The following is a 15,781-nucleotide window of genomic DNA, read 5'->3' as shown; positions in this document are numbered from 1 at the left end:
TCTTCTTTTCCATTCCCTCTATCTTTCTGTGAGGTAGTCGACGAACGGTTGCCACCGCCTGGTGAACCCTTGAGCCGAACCCCTTAGTACGAACTTAATCCGTTCTAACTTTATAAACCCTGCCATGTCGTTTATCCAGGTCTCCACACCCGGGGGTTTGGCTTCCTTCCACATTAACAATATCCTGCGCCGGGCTACTAGGGACGCAAAGGCCAAAACATCAGCCTCTCTCGCCTCCTGCACTCCCGGCTCTTCTGCAACCCCAAATATAGCCAACCCCCAGCTTGGTTCGACCTGGACCCCCACCACCTTCGAAAGCACCTTTGCCACCCCCACCCAAAACCCCTGTAGTGCCGGGCATGACCAGAACATGTGGGTGTGATTCGCTGGGCTTCTCGAGCATCTCACACGCCTATCCTCTATCCCAAAAAATTTACTGAGCAGTGCTCCAGTCATATGCGCCCTGTGTAACACCTTAAATTGTATCAGGCTTAGCCTGGCACACGAGGACGATGAGTTTACCCTACGTAGGGCATCAGCCCACAGCCCCTCCTCAATCTCCTCCCCCAGCTCTTCTTCCCATTTCCCTTTCAGCTCATCTACCATGATCTCCCCCTCGTCCCTCATTTCCCTATATATGTCCGACACCTTACCATCCCCCACCCATGTCTCTGAGATCACTCTATCCTGCATCTCATGCATCGGGAGCTGCGGGAATTCCCTCACCTGGTGCCTCGCAAAAGCCCTCAGTTGCATATACCGAAATGCATTCCCTTGGGGCAACCCATATTTTTCCGTCAGCGCTCCCAGACTCGTAAATGTCCCATCTATGAACAGATCTCTCAATTGTGCTACCCCTGCTCTTTGCCATGCTCCAAATCCCCCATCCATTCTCCCCGGAACAAACCTATGGTTATTTCTTATCGGGGACCGCACCGAGGCTCCCGTCTTTCCCCTATGCCGTCTCCACTGCCCCCAAATTTTCAATGTAGCCACCACCACCGGGCTTGTGGTGTATTTCTTCGGTGAGAACGGCAACGGTGCCGTCACCATAGCTTGTAGGCTAGTCCCCCTGCAGGACGCCTTCTCCAATCTCTTCCACGCCGCTCCCTTCTCTTCTCCCATCCACTTACACACCATTGAAATATTGGCGGCCCAGTAGTACTCACTTAGGCTCGGTAGTGCCAGCCCCCCCCTGTCCCTACTACGCTGCAAAAATCCCCTCCTCACTCTCGGGGTCTTCCCGGCCCACACAAAACTCATAATACTCTTCTCGATTCTTTTGAAAAAGGCCTTCGTGACCACCACCGGGAGGCACTGAAACACAAAAAGGAATCTCGGGAGTACCCCCATTTTAACCGCCTGCACCCTACCTGCCAGTGACAGGGACACCATGTCCCATCTCTTAAAGTCCTCCTCCATCTGTTCCACCAACCGCGTTAAATTAAGCCGATGTAATGTACCTCAATTCTTGGCTACCTGGATCCCCAAGTACCGAAAGTCCCTTGTGACCTTCCTCAACGGTAAATCCTCTATTTCTCTGGTCTGCTCCCCTGGATGCACCACAAACAACTCACTTTTCCCCATGTTCAATTTATACCCTGAAAAATCCCCAAACTCCCCAAGTATCCGCATTATCTCTGGCATCTCCTCCGCCGGGTCCGCCACATATAGCAACAAATCATCCGCATACAGAGATACCCGGTGGTCTTCTCCTCCCCCGAGTACTCCCCTCCACTTCCTGGAAACCCTCAATGCTATGGCCAGGGGCTCAATCGCCAGTGCAAACAATAACGGGGACAGAGGACATCCCTGCCTCGTCCCTCTATGGAGCCGAAAATAATCAAACCCCCGTCCATTCGTGACCACGCTCGCCATCGGGGCCCTATACAGCAACTGTACCCATCTGATATACCCATCTCCAAAGCCAAATCTCCTCAGCACCTCCCACAAATAATCCCACTCCACACTATCAAATGCTTTCTCGGCATCCATTGCCACCACTATCTCCGCTTCCCCCTCTGGTGGGGGCATCATCTTTACCCCTAGCAGCCTCCGTATATTTGTATTCAGTTGTCTCCCCTTCACAAACCCAGTTTGGTCCTCATGAACCACCCCCGGGACACAATCCTCTATCCTCGTTGCCATTACCTTGGCCAAAATCTTAGCGTCCACATTCAGGAGGGAAATAGGCCTATAGGACCCGCATTGCAGCGGGTTTTTTTCCTTCTTTAGGAGGAGCGATATCGTTGCCTCTGTCATAGTCGGGGGCAGCTGCCCCCGTTCCCTCGCCTCATTAAAGGTTCTCATCAGTAGCGGGGCCAGCAAGTCCATATATTTCCTATAGAATTCAACTGGGAATCCGTCTGGTCCCGGGGCCTTCCCCGCCTGCATGCTCCCAATCCCTTTCACTACTTCCTCCGTCTCAATCTGTGCTCCCAGTCCCGCCCTCTCCTGCTCCTCCACATTAGGGAATTCCAGCTGATCCAGAAAGCACATCATTCTCTCCTTCCCATCCGGGGGCTGAGCTTCATATAATCTTTCATAAAATGCCTTGAACACTCCATTCACTCTCTCCGCTCCCCGCTCCATCTCTCCCTCCTCATCTCTCACCCCCCCTATCTCCCTCGCTGCTCCCCTTTTCCTCAGTTGGTGGGCCAGCAACCTGCTCCCCATATTCGTACTGTACACCCTGTGCCTTCCTCCATTGTGCCTCTGCATTACCCGTAGTCAACAAGTCAAATTCTACATGTAGCCTTTGCCTTTTCCTGTATAGTCCCTCCTCCAGTGCCTCCGCATATTGTCTGTCCACGCTCAGAAGTTCTTTCAACAACTGCTCCCTTTCCCTACCCTCCTGCTTTCCTTTATGTGCCCTAATAGATATCAGCTCCCCTCTAACCACTGCCTTCAGCGCCTCCCAGACCACTCCCAACTGGACCTCCCCATTATCATTGAGTTCCAAGTACCTTTCAATACACCCCCTCACCCTTAAACACACCCCCTCATCTGCCAATAATCCCATGTCCATCCTCCAGGGTGGACGCTGTTCTTTTTCCTCCCCTATCTCCAGGTCCACCCAATGTGGAGTTAGATCCGAAATAGCTATAGCCGTGTACTCCGTCCCCGTCACCTTCGGGATCAGTGCCCTTCCCAAAACAAAAAAGTCTATCCGTGAATAAACTTTGTGGACATAGGAGAAAAACGAAAACTCCTTACTCCTAGGTCTACTAAATCTCCAGGGGTCTACTCCTCCCATCTGCTCCATAAAGTCCTTAAGCACCCGAGCTGCAGCCGGCCTCCTTCCGGTCCTGGACCTCGATCTGTCCAGCCCTGGGTCCAGCACCGTATTAAAATCTCCACCCATTACCAACTTCCCCACCTCTAGGTCCGGGATACGTCCTAACATATGCCTCATAAAGTTGGCATCATCCCAGTTCGGGGCATATACGTTCACTAAGACCACCGCCTCCCCTTGCAACTTGCCACTCACCATCATGTATCTGACCCCACTATCCGCCACTATGGTCTTTGCCTCAAACATTACCCGCTTCCCCACTAGTATAGCCACCCCCGTTTTTTGCGTCTAGCCCCGAATGAAACACCTGCCCCACCCATCCTTTGCGTAGTCTGACCTGGTCTATCAGTTTCAGATGCGTCTCCTGCAGCATAACCACATCTGCCTTAAGTTTCTTTAGGTGTGCGTGTACCCGTGCCCTCATTATCGGCCCGTTCAGCCCTCTCACGTTCCACGTGATCAGCCGGGTTGGGGGGCTCTTTAGCCCCCCCTTGTCGACTCGCCATCTCCTTTTTCAATCCAGCTCCTCACCCGGTTCCCACGTAGCCGTATCTCCCCCCAACGGCGCCCTCCCGCCCCGACCACCCCACCCCATACCAGCTCCCCCTTCTCCCCAGCAGCAGCAACCCAGTTAAACCCCCCCCCCCCCCCGCTAGATCCCTCACTAGCGTAATTGCACCCCCCATGTTGCTCCCAGAAGTCAGCAAACTCTGGCCGACCTCGGCTTCCCCCCGTGACCTCGGCTCCCACTGTGCGAGGCCCCCTCCTTCCTGCTTCCCTGTTCCCGCCATGATTACCATAGCGCGGGAACAAAGCCCCGCTTCCCATTTGGCCCCGCCCCCAATGGCCGGCGCCCCCAGCTCCTCATCCTCCCTCCCCCCCCCCCCCCCCCCCCCACGACATGGGGAAGAGAGAAAAGTTACAGGGTCGCAGGATTAACAACTTGGGAAATCATCTCTTCCCCCTTTTCCCCCCCTCTTCACCCCACATATTCGCCCCACCACTTTGTCCCAAACGTTCTTTTTCTAGCCCGCTTATTCCAGTTTCTCCTCGACAATAAATGTCCACGCCTCTTCTGCCGTTTCAAAGTAGTGGTGTTTCCCTTGATGTGTGACCCACAGTCTTGCCGGCTGCAGCATTCCAAATTTAACCTTCCTTTTGTGCAGCACCGCCTTGGCCCGATTAAAGCTTGCCCTCCTTCTCGCCACCTCCGCACTCCAATCTTGATATACGCGGATCACCGCGTTCTCCCACCTACTGCTCCGAGTTTTTTTTGCCCATCTGAGGACCATCTCTCTGTCCTTATATCGGAGAAATCTCACCACTATGGCTCGAGGAATTTCTCCAGCCCTCGGTCTTCGCGCCATAACTCGATAGGCTCCCTCCACCTCCAACGGGCCCGTCGGGGCCTCCGATCCCATTAACGAGTGCAGCATCGTGCTCACATATGCCCCGACGTCCGCCCCTTCTGGAAGACCAAGAATCCTTAAATTCTTCCTCCTCGCATTATTCTCCAGCACCTCCAGCCTTTCCGCACACCTTTTGTGTTGTGCCTCGTGCATCTCTGTCTTCACCACCAGGCCCTGTATGTCGTCCTCATTCTCAGCAGCCTTTGCCTTCACGATGCTCCTGGGTCTTTTGCTCCTCCTTTAGCCCTTCAATCGCCTGTAATATCGGGGCCAACAGCTCCTTCTTCATCTCCTTTTTAAGTTCTTCCACGCAACGCTGCAGGAACTCTTGTTGGTCAGGGCCCCATATTAAACTGCCTCCTTCCGACGCCATCTTGCTTTGTGCTTGCCTTCCTTGCCGCTGCTCTAGAGGATCCACCGCAATCCGGCCACTTTCCTCTCCTTTTTCCATCCGTGTCCAGGGGGGATTCCCTTCTGGTTTACCGCACAGTGTTTTTAGCCGTTAAAATTGCCGTTGGGGCTCCTATTAAGAGCCCAAAAGTCCTTTCCACCGGGAGCTGCCGAGACGTGCGACTTAGCTGGTCATCGCCGCACCCGGAAGTCCTCATCTCTCTTTCTACCTATGTTGTTGGTACCAATGTAAACCACAACTACTGACTGTTCATCCTCCATTTCAGAATGCCCTGCAGCCGCTAAGTGACATCCTTGATCCTGGCACAAGGGAGGCAACACACCATCCTGGCGTCACATCTGCGACCGCAGAAATGCCTGCCTGCACCCTTCACCATCGATGGTCCTACCACTATTGCTCTTCCACTCTTACTCCTCCCTCTTGTGCAGCTGAGCCACCAACAGTGCTGTGAATTTAGCTCTGGCTGCATTCCCAGAGGAACCGTCACTCTCACTGTTTTCTTACACAGAAAAAAACGGTTCTAGAGTGAGCTGCACTGCGGGGCTTTCCTGACGACTTGTCTGCGTCCTCTTCTTTTGACTGGTGGTCATCCATTCCCTCTCTGACTGCAGTCCCTTCAACTACAGGGTGACCATATCTAAAAACGTGTCCTCTCCACGCCATTGTGCCTCCAGCAGACACTAAAGCTCCAAAACTCGGCTCTCAAGTTGGTCAAACTTCCTGCAAATATGGTCATCCAGTCTGCATGGAGTGTCTAAGCCTAAGCATTCCCACGGGATTGAGCTCCCCAGTCACACTGTATGAAACACTGGTTAGGCCACAGCTGGACTATTGTGTGCAGTTCTGGTCACCATCCTTTAGGAAGGAAGCAATTGCACTAGAGAGGGTGCATTGGAAATTCACCTCGTATGTGGTCTGGGCTGGGGTTGTTTTCCTCGGAGCAGAGGAGGCTGAGGGGAACCTGATTGAGGTATTTAAAATAATGAGGTCATAGGTAGGGTGGACAGGAAGGAACTTTTCTCTTTAGCGGAGGGGTCACTAACATAGATTTAAGGTAAGGGGCTGGAGGATTAGAGAGGATATGAGGTAAAACGTATTCACCAAGAGGATGATGGGGATCTGGAACGCACTGCCTGAAAGGGTGGTAGAGGCTGAACCTTCACAACATTTAAGCATTTAGATGAGCATTTGAAATGCCATAGCATACAAGGCCACGGACTAAATTCTGGAAAATGAGATTAAAGCAGATAGGTGCTTGATTCTACAACTCATCTACTTCATCCTGGATCACAACGCCTTTACCTTCGACAACAAGTTCTTCATTTTGACACACGGAACAGCCGTGGGGACCACATTCGCACCTCAATACGCCAACATCTTCATGCACAAGTTCGAACAAGACCTCTTCACCGCACAGGACCTTCAACCGACGCTATACACCCGATACATCGATGAAATGTTTTTCCTTTGGACCCACAGCGAAGAATCACTGAAACAACGACACAATAACATCCATAAATTCCATCCCACCATCAGACTCACCATGGAGTACTCTCCAGAATCGGTTGCATTCTTGGACACACGCATCTCCATCAAGGACGGTCACCTCAGCACTTCGCATTATTGCAAACCCACGGATAACCTCACGATGCTCCACTTCTCCAGCTTCCACCCTAAACACATTAAAGAAGCCATCCCCGATGGACAAGCCCTTCGTATACACAGGATCTGCTCAGACGAGGAGGAACGTAACAGACATCTACAGATGCTAAAAGACACCCTCGTAAGAACGGGTCGTCCAGTACTTTCCCGGAGCGGAGAAACTACGACATCTTGTCAAGAACATTTTGTCAAGCCATCCCCACTACTTGCCTTCAAACAACTGCACAACCTCAAACAGACCATTGTTTGCAGGAAACTACCCAGCCTTCAGGAGAACAGCAACCACGACACCACACAACCCTGCCATGCCAACCTCTGCAAGACTTGCCAGATCATCGACATGGATACCATTAATACACGTGAGAATATCACCCACCAGGTACGCGGTGCATACTCGTGCGACTCAGCCAACGTTGTCTACCTCGTATGCTGCAGGAAAGGATGTCCCGAGGCATGATACATTGGCGAGACCATGCAGACGCTGCGACAATGGATGAATGGACATCACGCAACAATCACTAGGCAGGAATGTTCCCTTCCAGTCGGGGAACACTTCAGCAGTCAAGGGTATTCAGTCTCTGGTCTTCGGGTAAGCGGTCTCCGAGGCGGCTTTCAGGATGCACGACAACGCAGAATCGCCGAGCAGAAACTAATAGCCAAGTTCCGCACGCATGAGTACGGCCTCAACCGGCATCTTAGATTCATGTCACATTACATTCATCCCCCCACCATCTGGCCTGGGCTTGTGAAATGCTACCAACTGTCCTGGCTTGAGACAACTCATACCGTTTTAACCTGTGATTATCCCTCTCTCCAGTCGCACCATCTGGACCTGTAAAGACTTAATTACATGCAAAGACTCTGATTCAAAGTATCACCTTGCATCATTAGCTTTGTCTATATGTGCTGTGTTTGTGTAACCGAGCTCTTCACTTAGCTAATGAAGGAGCTATGCTGTTGGACTTTAACCTGGTGTTGTAAGACTACTTACTGTTCAGATAAATCGGATGTGTTCTCAGAAGCAATTTGTGCCCCAGAAAAAATGGCTACAGGAGCTTCCCTGTTCTATCATTCATAATGAATATTTCCCTAATAGAGGATAAGGGCAGCAATTATTTCGAGCAGGATGAGGGGCCTTGGTGGAAATGACGACTCCCCTATAACTGCTGTTTTGATGATGAGTTATTTGACCTAAAACATTGGGTGGAGTCTTCTCCTTAGTGCACAAGAGACTTAGTGTAGACTGAGGCGAGAAAACAGTTTGGAGCTCTTCAGCGGCACAGCCGAGGTTACTCTGCAGATATTTGTGCACTCTTTGCAAAAAATAACCTGGGGCCTGGTTTGTATCGTCACTTAGTTCCACAACGATCGGGGTGCCCTTCAAAAGATAGTGTCTCGATCTGTGGTTAAAAACAAACAATACCCCTCCCACACAGACACGGGAGACTCCCACAGAAGCATCAGGTGGGCTGCCCCCTCTCCCACCACAAAGGCATCGAGGCGACCCCCCACCCACACAAGGATCAGGCACCCCAACCACGCATAAGGGGAAGCCCCGTAACGAGGCTCCCTGAGGGCCTTCCCCTGGCACTCCCACCCTGCCACAGGTTGGCACTGTCCATGCATGTCCCTCTATCCCCCAGAGGTTACACTTACCGTGGCACCCCCTGTGTATTCCGCTCTACTGATTCCCGTTTTTATATACCTGTCGTAAACTTCACTGACTTATGAATATTCAGTGAGGGGGAAATCATCTGGCTGGGAAGCCCTTAAATGATATTTAAATTATTAAAATGTATCAAAACGAGTTGGTACATCAGCGGCAAGGGAGGGGGAAAATCAGGATATGAGATCTCACCTGCAATAATCTCATTTCCCGACTCTAGTGTGATTTTGGGCCCATGTCGCCATTTATGCTGACAGCTAACGTGGGCTCAAAATTCCACACATTAAGTTTGTTTCCCTCCATTGATGCTGACTGACCTCCTGAGTATTTCTAGCATTTTCTGTTTTGCTTATCCTTCCAGTTGCCTATTGCAACATTAACACATAAGAACACAGGATTTGGAGCCGGATTTGACCATAGGGCTTTTGAGCCCACTCCACAATTCAACATGATCCTAGCTGATTTTCTGCCACAACTCAAATTTCCCACTTGTTCCCCATATTACTTCATTTCCTGAGAGACCAAATACCTGTTGACCCTAGCCTTAATATAGTCAATTATGGGTCATTTCCAACTTTCTGCGGTCAATCATTCCAAAATGCCAAGACTCGGAACCCTCTGAATGAAGAACTTCCTTCTCATCTCAGTCCTAAATGATTGTCCCCTTATCCTGACACTCTGCCCCATGTTCTAGACTTCTCAGTCAGTGGCAACAATCTTTCAGAATCTACACCATCAAAGCCTTCAAAATTGTGTGTTTGTTTCTGTAAGAGCACCTCCTTTTTCTAAACTGTACAGAATACCAGTCCAATCTGATGAATGTAGAAATTTCAGATACATTGTATTACATGCAGTTGGTGCAGTAGCCTGGGTTCTGTGAATAACTGCTGCAGTAGTGTTTTTTAAAATCCTGGTTTGCAAGGCAGCTAGGCTTTGTGGCAAAAGAACTGCAATTAATGCATCTTAAAAGTTTGGGCTAATGGACTGTTGGGTGTGTGTGTGTATATATAAATAAAAGAGGGCTCCCTGCATAGTACTTAATTAGAGACTATGGGTGGGATTCTCCGTTGCCCGACACCGAAATCGGGAACGGAGATTGGGCGGAAAATAGTTCCCGACGCCGAAATCGTGGCAGGCGCCGAATCATGAGGCTTCGCCCCCTCCAAATCGGCATCATTGCGACACATGCTGCACGTAGTTGCAACTGCGTTCACATCTCGTTATCGGGCCCACCCGCGATGCTCTGTCTCCGATGGGCCGAGTTCCCGACGGTGTGGGCCATATGTCTGGTCTCAACAGTCATGAGCCTGGATTGGTGGCTGCGGAGAGAGAGAGGGCGTACGGACAGTGCCCAGCACTGATAGTCGTGTTGCTGGGGGGGTGGGGGGAGGGCTTTTGCCAGGGCTGGGAGGGAGTAGTGGGCGGGAGGTGGGCTATGGGGTCGGTACAGGTACGCAGTCCAGCAGAACCGGCGCCATCTTTTTGAGCGCGATCGGTGTGTGCGTGGGGGGTGTAAGTGTATGCACAGCTGCAGCTTGTCAGCCCTGCGCGTGTCTAGTACGGACCTAGCGATTCTCCTACTGTTTTACATGTGATCCATGGGTGTTTTACACGGCGCCGGTGCTAGCCCCTCACCGGTAGCAGAATTGGTGCGGGTGTGGCGCCCATTTTTCCGTGGAACACCATGGATCCTCCATTGACGTCAGCACTCAGCCACAGGAACGGAGAATCCAGCCCATTATCATAGAATTTACAGTGCAGAAGGAGGCCATTCGGCCCATCGAGTCTGGACCGGCTCTTGGAAAGAGCACCCTACCCAAGGTCAACACCTCCACCTTATCCCCATAACCCAGTAACCCCACCCAACACTAAGGGCAATTTGGGACACTAAGTGCAATTTATCATGGCCAATCCACCTAACCTGCACATCTTTGGACTGTGGGAGGAAACCGGAGCACCCGGTGGAAACCCACGCACACACGGGGAGGATGTGCAGACTCCACACAGACAGTGACCCAAGCCGGGAATCGAACCTGGGACCCTGGAGCTGTGAAGCAATTGTGCTATTCACAATGCTACCGTGCTGCCCCTGTTCAATTTAGCCAGATGATGTGGTTAATAGGAAGAGCCAGGGTTTAAGCAGTCAGGTGATGAGGTTTTCAGAGTAAAGTTTTGGCTGCAAAGTGAATGAGTAGGTTTCTGAAGAAATACAGCCAGAGATTTTGCATTATTCTGACAGAGTGTCAGCTCTTTCAAATAGTCTCAAAAGACATCACTTTCTCAAAGTGGACAATCCAAGACATCTCTGTAATCTAATCTAATCTAATAATCTTTATTGTCACAAGTAGATTGACATTAACACTGAAAGGAGGTTACTGTGAAAATCCCCGAGTTGCCACATTCCGGCGCTTGTTCAGATACACTGAGGGAGAATTCAGACTGTCCAAACAGCATGGGTGGGATTCTCCACTCCCGCGCCAAAGTGCTCACGCCGCCAGGAACGCCGTTGAGGTTCACAACGGCGCGAGACGGCCCCTATCCCGACCGATTCAGGGCCCGATAATGGGCTAGTAGCGGGGCCGCGTCATTTACACGCAACAGGCCTTGTCGCCAGGTAAAAGCGGCGCCGCATACATGACGCGGCCGGCGCCACATAACTGGCGTCAGCTGCGCATGCGTGGTTGCCGTCCTCTCCGGGTCCGCCCCGCAAGAAGATGTCAGACGGATCTTGCGGGGCTGCGGAAAAAAGGAGGTCCTCCTTCAGAGAGGACGGCCCGACGATCGGTGGGTACCCATCGCGAGCCAGACCCCATTTGACCCCCCCCCCCCCCAGCGTTCCTGCGCTGTTCCCGCTGGCAGAGACCAGGTGTGGATGGCGCCAGGGGGAACCCGCCGTTTTGGCCTGGCCACTCGGCCCATCCGGGCCTGAGAATAGCAGGGGTGCCGGAGAATCGCCATTTTGGGTGTCTCGGGCGATTCTCCGGTCTGCGCCGTGGGGAACTCGGCGAGGCCGCTCGCGCCGCTTGGGAGAATCGCGGCAGGGCGTCGGACCGGCGTCGCGGGAAAATTTGGTGACCCAGACGATTCTCCCAACCGGCGCGGGAGTGGAGAATCCCGCCCCATGTCTTTCGGGACTTGTGGGAGGAAACCGGAGCACCCACTGTGCTACCGTGCTGCCCATACAGCAACTATTTCTGAGTGCCAACTGTATTTAAAAGTGGATTGGGACTGGAGATGGTTTTGTTTGAGTGGAAATAAAGATAGCAGTTAAGAGTTATTGTGTCACTGTACTGATTAGTATTGTTTAAGGGGTAATTGTGCTTTTTTCTTGTGTAATGTTGGTAATAGAGTTTGTTTTGATATACCAGATCCCTATTTTGCATGAAATCACTCTTGGAACAAGGTATCCTTTCCTCACAGTCTTACAAAATTAAAATATATCTGTTCAGTATCCAAGCCACTGTTGGGTCTGGTCTGGGATCGTAAACCAATTTATTCAGCCTCTCATCATAGCACAATCTTCTCATCTCAGTGACCAATTTAGTGAACCTTTGCTGTTCTGCTTCAAATGTAAGTATTTTCTTCCTTAAATATGTAGACTAAACTGCAGACAGTATTCAAGGTGTTGTCTTGCCAGAATCCTGTAGAACTGTAGCAAGATTTATTTATTCCTGTAAGCCTTGTAATAAAGACACGTAGCACAGTGGTTAGCACTGTTGCTTCACAGCACCAGGATCCCAGGTTCGATTCCCGGCTTGAGTCACTGTCTGTGCGGACTCTGCACTTTCTCCCCGTGTCTGCGTGGGTTTGCTCTAGATGCTCCGGTTTTCTCCCACAAGATGTGCTGTTGGGTAATTTGGACATTCTGAATTCCCCCTCTGTGTACCTGACAGGCGCCGGAATGTGGCGACTAGGGTATTTTCACAGTAACTTCATTGCGGTGTTAATGTAAGCCTACTTGTGACAATAATAAAGATTATGATTATTACATGCCATTTGCCTTCCTAAGTGCTTGCATGTTAACTGCAAGTTAACTTTGAGTTCCTTGTATAATTACACCCAAGTCTCTGAACATCGGAATTCATAAGTTTCACACCTTTTGAAAAATTCTGCTTTTTTCTTGAAAACAGCACATGATCATAGAGCAGCTCATGCTAGAGCCAAACGGTGAATAGGCCATGCTAGATCTGGTAAAGTGAAATGAGACAGGATTAATTAATGACCTCATAGCATAGATGCCCGAGGCAGCAGCGATGATAACTTGACTGAATTTTACATTCAGTTTGAATGAGAGAAGGATTGGTCTAAGACTAGTGTTTTAAAATTCAATAAGAGCGACTAAGAGGGTACGAAGACCGAGTTGGCTAAAGTGAATTGGGAAATTAGGTCAAGAGATAAGTCAGTAGAGATGCAGTGACAGACATTTAAGGAGACATTTTGTACCCCTCAGCAATGATACATTTCAATGAGAAAGAAAGACTCTCTGGGAAGGACGTAACTAAATAATTTACGATTCTACAAAGATTAGTGGCAGGTTAGAAGATTGGAAAGAATATAAAAAACAGCAAAGGATGGCTAAAACAAAATAAAGACGAAAGAATGCTATCTGGAAATATAAAAACACACAGTAAAAGTTTCTACATGTATTCAAAAAGGAAAAGAGTAGGTAAGGAGAAGGGTGTTCCTCCACAGAGTGAGTCTTGGGAATTAATTTTTAAAAATAAATAAATTTAGAGTACCCAATTATTTTTTTTTCTAATTATGGGGCAATTTAGCATAGCCAATCCATCTAATCTGAACATCTTTGGGTTGTGGGGGTGAAACCCACGCAGTCACGGGGAGAATGTGCAAACTCCAGAGTCTTGGGAATTAATAATGGAAAATAGGGAAATGGCAGATGAAGTGACCAGATATTTTGCATCGGTCTTCACTATAGAGATTGCAAATAACATCCCAGAAATAAGTATGCATCAAGAGGTGAAAGGGAGAGAGGAACAATCATCAGGAAAAGAATATTGAGAAAATTATTAGAAATAAAGGTCGGTAAGTCCCCAAATCCTACAGTCTCATTGGTTGCAAAGTTCCACAGATTCTGGAAAAGACCCATCAGATTGGAAAAGCGCAAATGCAACTCCTCTATTCAAGATAGGAGGGAGAAAGGAAACAGGAAACTACGTCAGTTAGCAAAACATCTGTCAAAGAGACAATGCTGGAATCTATTCTGAAAGTTTTTGTTGGCAGGGCATTTAGAAAATCTCTTTGCAATCAGAGTCAATGTGGTTTTGTGAAAGGAAAATAGTATTTGACTAATTATTTCAAAAAACAATTTTGGAATGTTTTGAAAAATAATACTGCTCTTACAACCGTAAACAGGTGTCACTCAGACACTGATTTTCATAGTATCAAGAACTTAACCCTACTTCAAACCTCTTAATTGTTCGAATATAATCTTACAGACATTGAATAAAACAGATCAAAGAAAGAATAACTTATTACAACTTCATAAAGATGTAAATCAATCAAAGAAACATAACCCCCCCCCCTCAGGGTGTCTAAACAGTTTCCCACTGAGCTGATACATCAGTGAGTCTTGGAACTCCGCCAAGTATTCGTAATAATGAGGCCAAACTGATTCAAGAGAGAACCCTCCATGATTCAAACGTCTTGAAAGGGAAGACAAAGAGCTTCTTGCTATTGGGCAGGATTCTCCGACCCCCCCGCTGGGCCGGAGAATCACCGGGGAGCGGCGTGAATCCCACACCCGCCGGCTGCCAAATTCTCCGACGCCAGGGATTTGGCGGGGGCGGGAATCTTGCTGTGCTGGTCGGCGGCCGCTGGCAGAGGCCCACCGCCCCCCCCGTCGATTCTCCGGCCTGCGATGGGCCGGGTGGCTGCCTGTTTTCGGACAGTCCCGCCGGCGTATGTTACACAAGGTATTTGCCGGCGGGACCTGGCTGCGCGGGCGACCTCCGGGGTCCTCGCGGGGCGATCTGGCCCCGGGAGGTGTCCCCACGGTGGCCTGGCCCGCGATCTGGGCCCACCTTCCCCGCCGGGTGCCGCAAACCACTCCGGCGCCGGTCTAGCCCCTGAAGGTGCGGAGGATTCCGCACCTTTGGGATGGCCCGACGCCGGAGTGGTTCACGCCATTCCTCGGCGCCGGAGTTGCCCGCCCCGCCAATTCCCGCCCCAGATCTTTGTCTGTGTTGCAGAGTCCTGAATGACTGGTAGACAAAAAGAACATCCTGAAGACACTTCTGGATACCAAGAAAGGAGGACTTCCCTACTACTCTTAGGGTAGGGATCTCATTTTCTGCGTGTAGTGGTATCAATTCCACAATTGCTTCAGCATGAGACTGCTCCACTGCAGACAATGGGATTGCGGAGTCAGCAGGTGAAAAGTAAGGTTGCGCCTTCATCAACAATGGATTAAACTCGAGGACTGCAATCTATAGGAAGTTCCTGCATAGTACTCTGGTTTTCAAGCTTGCTTAGAAGTTCAACATCTGCATTGGGGGTTGTTACTACAACAGTCTCAGTAGTAACAGGAAAGATGGTGAATGTCAGTACTTCTTCAGGTAGTTACCATGTAGCCAACACTTTTGTCTGAGGTTGTGGCATTTCCTTAGATGTGGTACAGCATTTATACACTCCATTACGCCAAAATGCTCTCTTAGTTTTGTTGTACTATTTCTAATGTGTGATTTCTTGTCAGTGGCTTAGTAATGCATGTGACTGTTCATTACTGGGTTTTTAGTTCAGCATTCTCGTTAGTTCAGCATTCTCGCTATAGGGTAAATCCTTCTTGGTTTGCAAGGGATACCACCTTATAGAGTATGCCGACTACAAATTGGTCGTGGATTAACCTGCAGTTTAAGGCGCCGTAGCCACTGACTAGTTTGTATAGGATGTTAATCAATTAATTGATCAATTCACACCTTCCTCTGCCTCCTTTAGTTGAATCTTGACCGTTCGATGATCAGATTCTTTTTAGGGCTGAAATAATTATCGAAGGCCCACAATACCTCCTCGTAGGATGCTAGGGTCTCCTCGACTCCCATGTCTCGCCACAGCATCACCAACTATGCCTGCAACTGTACACAGAAGAGTTCTGCTGCGGAAAATCAACATATTGAAAGGACTGTGGAAGGGGTAATGGGTGTTCAATGGCTGTAGACATTGTAAGTAGTTTACTCACTGCCCGCTACAAAGATGTCTCTTATTTTTGTTTTTCTGTCAAGTTCTTCCTAGGTTTAAACCCATGAGTTATCAATCTGTGGCCTCGGTTTTCTTAAAATGTAGCCTCCAGCACTGCTACTATGGTCTGGCTCGTTATCCTT

General features: G+C 49.7%; 1 protein-coding gene across 3 annotated transcripts in view; it reads right to left on the bottom strand.

Annotated features, from left to right (window-relative positions):
• The window catches only part of spo11 (SPO11 initiator of meiotic double stranded breaks), a 171,377-nt gene that overhangs the window by 16,812 nt on the left and 138,784 nt on the right, over nt 1-15,781 (bottom strand). The gene's annotated exons all lie outside the window — the stretch shown is intronic.

Source organism: Scyliorhinus torazame, chromosome 8 (assembly GCF_047496885.1).
Source record: "Scyliorhinus torazame isolate Kashiwa2021f chromosome 8, sScyTor2.1, whole genome shotgun sequence".
NCBI classification, from domain to species: Eukaryota; Metazoa; Chordata; class Chondrichthyes; order Carcharhiniformes; family Scyliorhinidae; genus Scyliorhinus; species Scyliorhinus torazame.
This window is presented reverse-complemented; position numbering and strand designations above follow the sequence as displayed.